This window comes from Panthera leo, chromosome F3 (assembly GCF_018350215.1).
Source record: "Panthera leo isolate Ple1 chromosome F3, P.leo_Ple1_pat1.1, whole genome shotgun sequence".
In the NCBI taxonomy this organism is placed as follows: domain Eukaryota; kingdom Metazoa; phylum Chordata; class Mammalia; order Carnivora; family Felidae; genus Panthera; species Panthera leo.
The window spans coordinates 17,164,659-17,178,958 of NC_056696.1; the positions used below are offsets into that span (position 1 = coordinate 17,164,659).

A 14,300-nucleotide genomic window follows, 5' to 3' on the forward strand; every position below is an offset into this window, starting at 1 on the left:
GATAAGTCTTTGGGCCTTCTGCATTTTTGCATTGCATAAATTCACTGTCCAAAGAAAATAATTCCTAAATTTTTTCCTAGCAAGTTCCAATTTTATATCTTCAGCCATCTTATATAAAATCTTCAGTGGCCTTTGGTATTTCTTTTTTACTATCCTTATTGATGCGTGGATAAGGCAGCTTATGTACAGTACAACTTCATGGGGTATCATTTACAGAAAAACTGATTGATGTATCTGTGCCTCATGTACTTGATGATGACACTATATTCATTTTTTCATTCTCCCATCAAAGTCTTGGAGCTAAACTCTAGCACTATATCCTGAAAGCATCTTTATTTTATATATCATGCTCCCTTTTCTCTGTTTATACCGTCTGCCTAGCCCCTGTGTTCTGGCTTAAACCCTACCCCCTCTCAAGGATGGTTCCTGACTCCTGCCTGAAATGAACATCTGTTGCAATGGCAAAATATATCATTCACTTTGTCACTAACATGCTGTGTTTCATTTTATTTTCATACGTGTAGGTCCTGCATTCTCTGATTGGACTTCATTTCTTAAAGACAGTCTAAGGCTTTCTTTTTATCCACCAGAGTGGCAAGTGCATTTCTGCATGTTCAGCAAACATCCCTAATTCCAGGACTGATGCACAGAGTAGCAAAGGGCCAAAGGATTAACCTCATTCTTTTTCTAGTTGTTGTATTTAAGTAGATTGCACTTCATCTAAAGCAGTATTTAAACTAGTTTTGATTTTTCCCTAATGATCTATGCTTTGTTTTCATGTTTTATGTTGGAGATACACATACTAATCCCTGATTCTTTAGATTCATATTTGTTAATTGTTTATATAGTAAATACAGGTCTGTTCACATTATGCATACCAAAAACTTCTTTTGAGTATAAAGTTCCATGTTCTCAAATTTAAATTTTTTTCTATTTAAATAATCATGCACTGAAAGAAATTTCCCTCAGTTAAAATTACCATTGTTAAATATGGCTTAAGACACTGTTTCCATTCCTTTTCTCCTATATTTAATAGAGCTTTACTAACTCCTAAAGATTGGAAATGGAGTTCAGATACCCTAGTCTTTTCCTGAAAACTGTCCATTCTGTATTCACGTGGATGATTCTAACTTCATCACATATCTGTAATCTAGCTACACTGGAAGTAGATTCAAGAGGAACCATGCACACCTTGGGCTTGTCTGCTCTCTGTCTGGGAATAGCCTTTCAGCCTTTCTAAATCTACATATTTTTCAAGGCTAGCTCACATTTGACCTCCGCTCATCACACACCTTCCTGTGTGTTTATGTTACAATCCTAAATAGAGATAACTCTCGGGAATTACTGTTGCATCATACCTTACATGCAAAAGTTAGTGCTTTTAAGTACCTGCCTTATTTTTACTTAAATGCTGTTTAAAGAATATAAGGGAGACTGCCTGGGTGGCTCAGTCAGTTGAGCATCCGACTTCAGCTCAAGTCATGATCTCGCGGTTTGTGAGTTTGAGCCCTGCATTGGGCTCGTTGCTGTCAGCGTGGAGCCCACATCAGATCCCCTGTCCCCATCTGACTTTCTGCCCCTCCCTCGCTTGCACTCTCTCAAAAATAATAAATAAACATTTTAAAAAAAGAATTTAAGGGAAGCTCTTTGAAACTAATTTGTTCATTTGTTACTGTCCTCTGGGTCAGCTCTGAATCTCTGCCTGGGAGGCACTTTCATCATAGGATTAGATTAGACTCTAATAGGTGGAGCCTATTAGAGTGGGGGTGTGAGGGGACACCATTGCTAGTTCTTCTTAAGTTCTTCACTGAATGACTTCAGTGAACTCATTAAACGTTTAAGTTTATTCCTGATATGTGAGATATTCAGATAGAATTACAATACGCATTCAAATTTGTTAATCCTCAGTTTGAAATTAGTGCTGTCATTCTCTGTTCATAAATTGAGAGATGAGTGAACATCTTTGCCTCTTTGGTAATTTTTCTCTCTTATTTGAGTAATTATAGGCTTGACTACTTTCACTCTATTTTTCTTTCTCTTTAATTCTCTTCATCAATTTATTATATGTACCTTACCTTGGATTTCTTTTCTTTCTTTGCCATCACCTGTCTGAGATCTCTCCGTGTTGTGGCAGGAAGTGAGAGAGGCTGATCCCAGCAGGTGTGGGACTGGACATCATCTACCCAAGATGGTGGTACACTGTAAAGATTGAGAGTTGAGCACATGAACTGAAGGAGGTAACGGAGACAAGCATGGGCCATCAAGTGAAGCTGGCCTGGGATGAGTTTTAAGAACCTGAGTACAAAGCCAAGAATAAACAGAACTGCCAGGAAAGCAAATGAAAATAAGTGTAAATAAGGGGCAGCCTGGAGATGGCAGGGGGCAGTTGGGGACAGTGAGGGAGTAGGGAGTAGAGTAGGTGCTGAACTGCTACTAGGCTCTTACATGTTCTGCAAGCCTTGTGTAGTTAAGCCAGCTCTGTTTTAAATGATCAGCCTTGGAAAGGAAGCCACCAATCTTTCTTAATTATTAAATTATCAATGCCTCCTCCTTACTTACAAAATAATGGAAGGTGGTGTGTTTTCATATGGGACCCATTTTGTTCTTAGTGACATTAAAATAGGCTCTTGGGAAGTTTTTTTTTTTAGTTTTTTTATGTTTATTTATTTTTGAGAGAGAGAGAGAAAGTGCAAGTGGGAAAGGGGCAGAAAGAGGGGGAGACACAGAATCTGAAGCAGGCTCCAGACTCTGAGCTGTCAGCACAGAGCCTGATGTGGGCTCGAACTCATAACTGCGAGATCACAACCTGAGCCGAAGTTGGACACCCAACCAACTGAGCCACCCAGGCGCGCCAGCTCTTGGAAAGCTTTTATCTTCTTTTTTGTGTAGAATATACTGCAGTATTTCAAAATGCAATGTTAAAAGATAAGTGATTTTAAAACAGAGAATTAAGTCTTATTTTTCATTTAATGTCAGTTTTCATTCAGCTACCACTTTAATAAAATAAGCAATTTCAGTAAATAAATAAATATAGTGATGTATAGTGAACAAGTTATATACATACATATATATATGTATGTATGTATGTATGTATGTATCAGTAATTGTCATGACTTGGTAGTTATCCGAGGTTTAGGCAATTTTAGGGGAAATAGAAGAAATCAAAGATGTTCCTGTTGAACACACCTATAGTTGATGCATTCTTTATGTTTATTTATATATTATTTTTGAGAGAAAGAGAAAGAACACAAGAGGGGGAGGCAGAGAGAGGGAGACACAGAATCCAAAGCAGGTTCCAGTCTCTGAGCTGTCAGCACAGAGCCTGTTGTGGGGCTTGAACTTACCATGAGATCTTGACCTGAGCCAAAGTCAGACACTCAACCGAATGAGCCACCCAGGTACCCTGTGTTCTCTTTTTTTTTTTTTTTTTTTTTGCTAATGTTTATTATTTTGAGAGAGAAAGAGAGAGAGGAAGCGTGAGCACAGGTTGGGGGAGGGGCAGAGAGAGAGGGGAGACTGAATCCCACGTAGGCTTCTCCCTGGTAGTTCAGTCTCACAGAGCACAAGATAAGGACCTGAGCCGAAATCTAGAGTCAGATGCTTAATGGACTGAGCCACCCAGGCGCCCCCTAGCAAGCTGATATTCTTGTTGGAAAATAATGTGTTGTCATTTCAGAGCAAAGACAACAAAACTGACATTAGTATTTAAAGAGCTAAAGGAGTAATGCCTCTTTATTTTTAATGTTGATTTATTGTTGTGAGAGAGACAGAATGTGAGTGGGGGAGGGGCAGAGAGAGAGGAAGACCCAGAATCTGAAGCAGGCTCCAGGCTCTGAGCTGTCAGCACAGAGCCTGATGTGGGGCTCAAACTCACGAACTGCAAGATCATGACCTGAGCCCAAGTCAGGCATTTAATCAACTGAGCCACCCAGGTACCCCAAGAGTAGTGCCTCTTTTAGGAACAGGACCGTTTGAGTCCTACAGGAGCTTTGGAGCATCTTTATTCAAGTGTTGACCATACAGTCTATACTACTTCTCCACTATTATGTGCAGACTGTAAGCCCTATAGTGGTAACACCTGCTATTAGGCCCCATTGTCTAACATACAGTGAAATACTGTGTATTAAATGACTTTCAGTTCTTGAAGCTTGGCTACATTTATCAACTTTCATTCATAGCAAAGAAAGAAATAAAAACCATATGTAAACGGGCGCCTGGGTGCTTCAGTGACCAACTCTTGATTTCGGCTCAGGTTGTGATCTCCGTTCATGGGTTCAACCCCCCACATAGGGCTACGCAGTGACAGCGGGGAGCCTGTTGGGATTCTTCTCTCTTTCCCTTTCTCTCTGCCTCCTCCCCTACTCTTGCATGGGCACACTGTCTCTCAAAATAAATAAACTTAGAAAAATTTTTAAAAACCAAATGGGAATTGAAACTTAATTCTTTGGTTAATTTATCTACCCTGCCTAATTTCATTTCAAACATCTTACCCATTTACTGATAGCTTATACGGGAGACATTATGGAAGTGTTTTCCATCTGTGACAGTGATTTCCATGTCATTTTCTTGAATGTGATTTCAGTCCTCTATTAGTAAATTCTGAGTATCTGCCCTCTTGGGCAAGTAAACTTGCCAATCAGACATTTTCTCAAAGGTGTATCTTATGTTAACGTGAATTGGGGTGCATGCTGGCATTTTTTAGAAACCTTTGTTTGAGAACCTGAGTGATGTGATTTTGCAGTATTGATTACTTATAGCCAAGTAAGTTATTGCTTCTGTCAGCACACGATACTTTGTTTCCATGTGAAATGGAAAATAGTTTTTAATTTAACAATCCCCTCCCTAATGTATTTTACCCACTTAAGTCCAAACTAAAACAATGACTTCTGGGCCTCCATTTGTGTGGATCCTGTGAAGTGTTTAGGTCTGTCCATTGACCCACCTCCAGCTAACTAGCCTGTCAGATGATGAGAGCCTCCACACTCCCCCAATCAAATGTATGTGTTTGTTTCTGAAGGAGCTACCAAGTGATAGCACATTGCTAAATAATTTGCTTTTTTATTTACTTTCTTATGGCCTTTACACTTTTACTGTGGGTTAGCATCTTCCCTCTCTTCTTCTAGAATCCATAAATACTGCACTTTTTAAATTTTGGCCTTTCTTCTTACTCATTTAGACAGTAAATAAAAGAGATACTCACCATCCCCTAGCATAATACATGTCTGTTTAAAAAGTAAGCTCATATTTAAATTCTGTTTATAACTCACTTCTTCCTTTGCACATCAGTTATTCATGTAGTCAGTATTTATTTAAATAATCCATGACCGCAGTGACCAGAAGCTGTTGTGTGGTGGAAATGCCAAGATGAGTGTGTTGCAGTTGAGGCAGGGGCTTCACAGACAAGTAGGAAAGATAGACAGGTCTATAAATAATGGCCACAGAACAGCTGTTACTTCATGGTCATGAACAAATAGGACAGGATGCAAAGGTGGAGGAGGGAGGTAACAAAAGGGATGATTTGAAAGGGAAAGTGACGTTTGAGTCATGGAAGATTAGCAAGGGAAGACAAGGAATGATGTTTTAGGCGATGAGAACAGCATATGTGAGGACCAGAAGTACCACAAAATATAGCATGTTGGGAAGAGGCTCCATGAGAACGTTGAGCTTAAGGTGTCAAGGTGACAGTCGTCATTGGAAAGGCAGGAGAGGTCTAGATTGTCTGAAGGGTATCTTACAGTTATGGTTGTGTGTCCTTTGAACCTGTGGACCAGAGGCTACCTTCAAATGGTTCCATAGTTAGATCTGCTGTTTGAGGAAGACAGTTTTGGAGACAGTGAGAGGTAAAGGGGAATGTGAAGAGACAGGAATAGATATGGAGAGTAGTTTGGAGACTTTTAGGAGAGTCTGGGGAGAGAGATCATGAAGGCTTCTTTTAACCAGGGCTGTCACAGCAAGGGTGGAAAGGGCAGGGGACACTGAGCAACATTCCCCCAGGTGCTGTCAGGGAGACGTGGGGACAGTTGGATGTGCTCGAGGATAAATGCTGTCATTGCTATTCTCTTTTTTTCCTCTCTCTCTTTCTTGCCTTCTGAAAAACTTTCCAGTTATACCCTCTCTTTAATTTTAAGGAAGGGAGCTGCTTAGAAGATGTTTATTGTAGAGAAGGCAGCTTATTAGACCTTACATATTCTCACTTACTGCTCATTGAGTGATAACCAGGGTGTCTCTGGACAATTGAGTAGTAGTATTACCAGGTCAACTTCTGATTAGTTCAGCCTAAAGCCTTATGGTTTGAACTACATTAATAATAAGAGTCTCAGAAATCGTGACCAAACCAGTTGATCTTTTAGCCAAACCTAGTGCCTCAAAATCAGCAACTTTGAGGGAGTATTCATATGTCAGGGGGCATTTCACTCCCTCTGTGGTGATTTGGTGAAGAATATTACATCTGGCAATTTCCTACCAATGAGTCATAGAAAAGAGGACATGATAAGCCACATGTACTTGGAAAGTTACACAAATATAACGAAGAGCTATTTTCCCTTTATGATGCTTCTCAGATTTAAGCATCGCTCTGTGTCCATGGCAACCACACCGGTCCAGGGTTTCCTCTTCCCACATTCCGCTCACTGCAAGAGCTTTATGACTTGTCTGCCTTCAGTCTCTTCCTCTCTTAAAATCCTTTGCCCTCTGCTACCAGATTCATCTTTCTAAAGATGTGTCTTCATTGTATTATTCATCTGTCTGCTGTCTAGTATAAGCCCATCCTCTGGCTTTCCATTCTGGCCTCAGGTAGACCTATTGGGCACCTTATTACCTGTGCTGTGGACCCCCCTAATGTCCCGATCATGGGTCTTGTTTCTGCTCTGAGTCTATAGTACCACTGACGATAGAGACCACATTATACACTAGTTTCGTATTCCACTGGCACCAGATAAACTCTGGGCTCATGGTGTGTATATAGAGAAATGAATATTTCCTCTTTTACCTTTTACCCCTGGGCTCATTTATCCCTCTGTATTCCCACTTGGTCTCGGGGCTGTTTCTGGTTATTTTGTGTTGTTAATTTCCTTCTCCTTCCTAAAGTAGTTGACAGTCATTAGCATATATTATCCAAAGTTTACAGGACGCTTTGAAAACCAATATTATGCTATCCTTGTTTTTAAATATAGAAACCTCTCTCTTCTTTACCAAAAACCACAATGACTCAGCTACTTGCATATCTAAAATGGTTTCTGCAGTTTTTAGGTGGCAAGACCTTATGGGGGCTATAGATTAACCATAGTTTTTTTGGAAGCATAACGTTTGGTATTAATCATGGCACGACTGCCATGAGCCAGGTAGGCCATTTATACAAAAATGTGTATAGCCATCGGTTCAGGGGGAAAAAAACAACTGACACTCGTGAAAGATATATACTGCAATGCTTTTAAATTTTTTAATACCACTATGATATTTTTATTCAGTGTCTTTTTTTATGAAATTGAGATAAAATAACTGCCTTGTCATAAGAGCGTATAATAACCGAGAGGAACAAAGACTATAAGCTAAGCTTCCTTACCATCTGCTCCACGGAAGTAACGAAATTCATTCCTCAGCAAACCCACAAGTTGCTGTGTTACAGCCTTGTGGGGTCTCTCAGGGAGAGCCGGAACAATAAATATTGAATCTATAAATGTCAAGGGGTCACTTTGCTAAAGAAAAGAGAGATTCAAAAGGCTCTGTAAAATAATACTATTTTAAGTAAAAATGAATGGATGAATGAAAAAAAGAAGCTGAAGCCAGAATCTTATTTTACATTTATGTTTTTTTCTAATAACTTGTCAGTAAAGATTTTTTTAAAGCTCTCCCACCTCTCCCCTGTGAGCCTTCCCCTGACATTTTCTAGTGGGAGAATGAGATAATACATGGAAAAGAAGTAAACAGTTTTTGGGATGCCTGGGTAGCTCAGTTGGTTAAGCATCCAACTCTTGAGTTCAGCACAGGTCATGATCTCAGGGTCGTGAGATTGAGCCCCATGTCAGGCTCCACGCAATGCATGGAGCCTGCTTGAGATTCTATCTCCCCCTCTCCCTCTGCCCCTCCCTTGCTGCTGCTGTGCTCTCTCTCTCTCAAAAAAAAAAAAAAAGTAGGGGCGCCTGGATGGTTCAGTCAGTTAAGTGTCCAACTTCAGCTCACGTCATGACCTTGCAGTTTGTGAGTTCAAGTTCTGTGCTGACAGCTCAGAGCCTGAAGCCTGCTTCAGATTCTGTGTCTCCCTCTCGCTCTTCCCCTCCCCCATGAGTGCTCTGTCTCTGTCTCAAAAATAAATAAACATTAGGGGAAAAAAAGAAGTAAACAGTTTCAAGTAGCAATGAATGTGATGAAAGAAATAATACAAGAGAATCCAATGTGTTCCTGCTCTCCATTAGGTAAGATGGTAAGAGAGGGCCTTTGTGAGCAAAATAACATTTGAGTTGAATGATGTAGTGGACCCAGTCATATGAAGATCAGAGCCAACAGCAAGTGCAAAGGCCCTGGGGCAGTAGAAGTTTTGTATGTTCAAAACAGAAAGGGGGCCAGTGTGAGTGAAGCATAGCGAGCAGATGAGCAAGAAGTAGAGAGGAAGGAGATGTGGTTAGAGAGCTATACAAGGGCCAGAGCAGTAGAGTCATACAAACAGTAGCAAAGTATTGGCATTTGGGTTTAAGGGGAAGCCAGTATACGTTCTAAGCATGGAGAAATTTTACTGATTTATGGTTTTAAGACGTTCGGATTGAGGAGATCTGGTGTGTAGAATGCGACTTGAAAAGAAGCGAGAATAGAAGCATGGAGACTGGGAAGACGTTATTTCAGAAAGTCCAAGCAGGATAGGATGGTAGCTTGGACTAAGGTGATAACGGCGAAAATGGAAAGAGAGGACAAATTCAGATAATTTTTAGATAGAGCTGACAGGACTTACAGATAAATTGGATTTGGAAGGCTGATGGAGAGTGGGAAATCAAAGGTGTTACAGAAATCAGGCGGACTGATTTTGCAACACAGGAACAAATCATTTCTTTTAGCATCGTCTCATTACAACATATCATAGGAATGGGGTAAAACTGTGCATAGAAGTGGATGGCACAATGTCTGGCCCACAACAGGCACTTGTGAGGTTTTTATTCTTACCTCCACCTCTGCACATTTTTACTACGAATTTGTATTCTCGCATTACTAATTATTTAGATCACCAAATTTCAAGCAAATGACTAGAAAGTCCATCGGTAAGATTCAATCATTCATCAGCTCGGTAATTGATGAGCTGTCTGTAGACATAGTCACTCCACTGGGCGTGGGGAACATGTTGGTGAGTGAAGCAAATACACAACCTTTCCTTAAGGAGCTTACTGTCTGCTGGGCTCAATTATTTCCCCAATAATATTATACAACTAGTTATTAAACCACACCTGGCATAAGTGAGAAGAATATCATGACATACTATAAGAACGTCTCTTTATGGCTTCCTAGTTTCCCTGGTTTATACCTCATTCATTCCCATATTTCACCAGTGATTTCCAAACCCATCTCTTGGCTCCAGATTCATATTTCCCATGGCCTGTGGAAATCTCCAACAGATGGCCACTTACTTCTTGCTAACTCCATTCATCCTCCACCCTTTCCTGGCTCCAGTGCCCCAGTGCTTTCCCTATCAGTTATTATCTTCACTATCATCCCAGTTTTCAATGCTAGAAATGTCACAGTCATTAATAATGTTAGCAATTTCATAAGATTTCTGTTTTTTAATGTTTATTTAATTTTGAGAGAGAAAGACAGAGACAGAGAAAAAGCAGGGGAGGGACAGGGAGAGAGGGAGACACAGAATCTAAAGCAGGCTCTAGGCTCTGAGCTGTCAGCACACAGCCCAACGCAGGGCTCGAACTCACAAGTGGCGAGATCATGACCTTAGCCAAAGTCAGACACTTAACCAACTGAGCCACCCAGGTGCCCCATTAGATTACTGTTTTAAACCTCATTTCCTCAATGAAAAGTGAGACTCAAGGAGGTGAACTTTTCCTGAAGTCACACAGTTACTGGACATCAAATGTTGGTTTTAAATTCAGGTCTGTCTGACATCTCAGTTTTTGACCTTTCAATAACATTTTGAAGGATTGTTAACATTTTTAAAGGGAAAAAAAATGATGGAGGAAAAACATTCCAGAAGGGAAGAACATTTTAAAAGGCTCAGAAATATTAAAGCACCAATATCTCTAATCAGAGAAATGCTTATCTATCGTTCTCTTACACAGTAGTCATATTTTATCCATTTTGAAGGCTGAGCCATTCCAACGAACAATTATGGGGTAGCCATTATGCATCAAGTAACTGCTTCTGCTGGTTTTCAGCACAAGAAGGATGGTACCTGATGCCTGTCTCTAAGTGCCTTAGCAGAGGAGAGGGACCTAACCATTGATTTCAAGGCAACTCACTAAAGTATAAGCCTGCACATGGCTGTGAGAGAGACAGCAGAGGTGGAAACGTCAGGGGGCAAACGGGGCCATGCGCCCCAACTTCGAGAATGAAGGGTGGTTCCTGCAGGAGGTAATCTCGGAGTTGCATTCTGTCAGATTAAGAAAAGGTAAGTGAATTAGAGGGGAAGCACAGTTCTAGAAGAAGAGAAAGCCAGAACAGAGACCTGGAGACACAGAGTTGCCGGGGGTATGCAGGGAAATTCAAGGGTCTTGAGTATTGCTGATGGTGGAGATCCCAGCCTGTCATACCAAGGGCTGATCTCAAATCAGAAGAAATGGGAGTGGAGAAGAGGGGATAGTTGTAAGAGATGGTGAGGAGGTTGAATCAACTAGACTTGAATGATGGCTTAGAGGTGGGGGGGGGGGTGTAAAGGAGGACTCTGGGATGACACCCAGGTGCCTACTGTATAAATTGGGCAGATAGCAAACACCCTCAGCTGGGATAGGAAATGTAAGACAAGGAGCTGCACTGGGGAAGAAGGAATGACGTTGAACACTACGATTAAGTCACATGTGAGGCTGCATATATCCAGTAAGGAGAGAGACAGGTGGGAGCTCTGGAGAGAGGGCTGATCCTGTAGCTGTATTGTTCAGAATTAGCAGGGAGGGTATGGGTAAGATCACCAGGGTACAGATGCTGCTCTTTGAGCATAAGTTTTTACTGTTTTTTTCTGTCATTTCTTTTAGAACCCCGGACACATTAGTCCCTCAGTATACTCACGGTGACATGACTGTAAATCCTGGTGTTTCCACTGGACTAATTTGATTAGCCTCTGGGATCAAGCCTGTTTAACTCTACTTTCTTCACTGTTTCAAATAACTCAAGTTCTATTTTAAACATTTATAGATCAGGGGTGTAGTTATCCACAAACTATGGTTGCATTGACTTACCACTTACTAGCAGCGTGATCCTGAGCAAGTCGCCGAACTGTTCTAAGCTCAGGTGCCTCCTACGTGAAATGGTCATAATTGGTTGTTAGGATTAAATGCAGCAATGCATGCTCTAAGGGCTTAGCATAGTTCACAGCCTTTACAGGTATTGTATAAATATAAATAATAACTGTTATTATTTGTACTTTTGATTATTTAAATATCCACAAGAGTTTGTGATGTACAAGTTACTTTGTTAGGCCCTGCTTGGGACAAATACCAGTATGGCACAGGTAAAGGAGCCCACCATGCAGGAAGGACCTCTGTATACCTGTTCACTTGTTGCTATCATCATGTGACAGCCTGTGGCAAGACTGAGTATATACAGGGACTGAACTCTCAAGGGAGGTGAAGAGGGAGCAGATCACCTCTAGTGAACGCAGAGGAAAATTCACCTCCATTTGCACCATTTTGCTACCCCTGAAATTGTACTGAAACCATTGGAAGCCATGAGGCAGGGGCCAGGGCCAGGCTGTATAACCTATCACCATCGTTATTTTAGAGCATGGACTTGTCTTCAAAAAAACTTGTATGTCCCCATCTTGGCATACTCATTTCATGGAAACAAATTCACTCTCTAATGCATGGGCTGACCCATATAACTACTCCACTGAAAATATTATTTTCCATAGTGACAGCTATTAAACTACACTTAGCGTTGTATGTAACATGAAGATGCCAGAGATAGCAAATTTAATAGAGCATGGGAAGAAGGCAGAGGCAATGCACAACTTACCAAGATGAATATAGCACCTCATTATTTTTAACAATCATGACAACGCACACATACTAACGCACACATAAAAATAAAAAGTAAAATGCTGATCCAGCGGAGGAAATCAAGGCACAGTCTAGATTCTATATATCATTATTTTAATCTGATCAATTTAACATAAACCCAGCCCTTGCTAACATTTATTTATGCCTCTGCTTACCTGGGAAATAAATAGGAGCCTTATACAAACTGTCCAGGGAAGGGGATGAATGAACTGAGAGCTAGCATTCCATTTTCAAGCCTAGATCACTAACATGGCTTCAAGAAAGCTGCTCTTGAGACACTATGACTGATCTGCCAAGGATCCAGCCTCTCTGTTTGATTGAAGAAGAGAGTGCTTCTCGGTTAAAAATTGAGAAGGCAGATGTGCTTTATTATGATAAGTGTGTGTTCAGAAGTGATTATCCTCAAGACAGGCTTTTGGATGCCCCTCTCAACTCAAATCCAAGATTCTTAGATTCTTTCATGCCAGATAGCAGGCAGGATATCAATTCCAGATGAAATAAAATAGTGAAGCACAGTTTTCCTCATAAGATAGTTGTGTTTTTGTTGTTGTTGTTAAGTGGGCTACATTAATTGAAAGACAACAAAAAGGCAAGGTTCCCTACCATGCAACTGGGCTCTGGGACCTTGGCTTACTGGCTCTGCCTCAAGCAAGTTTTATGATTAAACAGGTCACTTACGGAACATAAGTCTTATCCTTAATAGGATAAACATGTTAGACTTCGATGCTTTCTGGGGTCTAACAACAGCACATTATTTTGTGATTCTGTTATCATGTCTAGAGTATACTTATCAGTGTGGGTAGTGAAGTACTGAAGGACGTTGTCCAAGAAAATCCCATCCAAGAGGTAGGATTGTGAACACTTTAGAAAGATCCAGAAACCAGCTTATAGCAGGGATGGTTATCTTGGAGAAAAGGAAATTGAGACAGTCTTCAAGTATTTTAATTAATGTCACATAAGAAAAGTAGACTTCTTCTGTGTTATTGTAGAATATATAACCCAGTGACTAGAAATTTCACATTTCTGGCTTACCACAAGTAGTCCTTTCTAAACAAATGTCCAGTAATAAAATAGGTAGCAGCCTTTTGAGATGATTGTCAATAAAGGTAAGGAAGTAGAGGCAAAATGACCAACCCTCAACGTCTATAGTCATAGAAGTTCTTGCATTAATAAGGACATTATGTTAAAATCTGAGGACAAGGATATGTAGTAAGGTCATAATGATGCTACCGTGATTACTCAGCATGTTATTAAATTGTTGGCGGGAGAAAGTTCTCTCTTCTATGAAACAACCACCACAACAACAAAAACTCCTTGTTTTTATCGATGGTTATAAGATGGTTATGCCTTAAGTCTTACAAGAGGTTAGACCATTCTTAAACACTAGGTAAGTCTATAATGTTATATAGGAATCCTTTTTTCCCCTTTGAATTCCTATAAAACTGTTACCCGAACTACCCACCATGGTGTCAGTTAATTTTGTACTCCAGTTCTTCAGTGTTTGCTCTCCAGCTACAAAATAATGAGACTCCTTTCCCTGTGATATAACTTATGTGCTCAGTCTCCTTACATTTCATTTTAGCTTTTTCTTCAAGTAGCGTGCATAATGCATAAAGTTAGAGGCAGCATCTGGTGTATCTTTCTACCTCCAGGAGTACGTAGGAGAGCACGAGCAGAATCGAGACTCGAATGGCAGAGTGTGCATTGTGCAGGATTTTACATGTTCACCAGGATACCAATACTACTTACTCCGTTACCTTTATTTGACCTATTTGTTGGATCTTAGGAACCTGCCAAATTATTGAGGCTTTATCCTTTAAAAACTTGTCTGTCCAACAAAAAAGAAATAACTAGAGAGTTCACTTTTGCCTTTTTATCTTTCCAAGTTGAGAAGAGCATGGGTCCTCTCCTACTAATTACTAATGTGTCGAACTGAAGAGGCAGCAGTTCTAATTCTGTTTCTAATGTTAATATATTCGGAGACCTTTTTGTCTTTCTAAACCCTAAGCCAGGTGAACACAATACATTTTACCCCTCTACATGACTTCCTGGAAAGATGAAGAGGATTACTAGTTATCTAGCACCCACCCTGTGCTAGGC

The 14,300-nt window shown here is 40.4% G+C and overlaps 1 protein-coding gene across 9 annotated transcripts in view; it reads left to right on the plus strand.

The window, feature by feature from the left end:
* The window catches only part of RABGAP1L (RAB GTPase activating protein 1 like), a 755,410-nt gene that overhangs the window by 571,844 nt on the left and 169,266 nt on the right, over positions 1-14,300 (plus strand). The gene's annotated exons all lie outside the window — the stretch shown is intronic.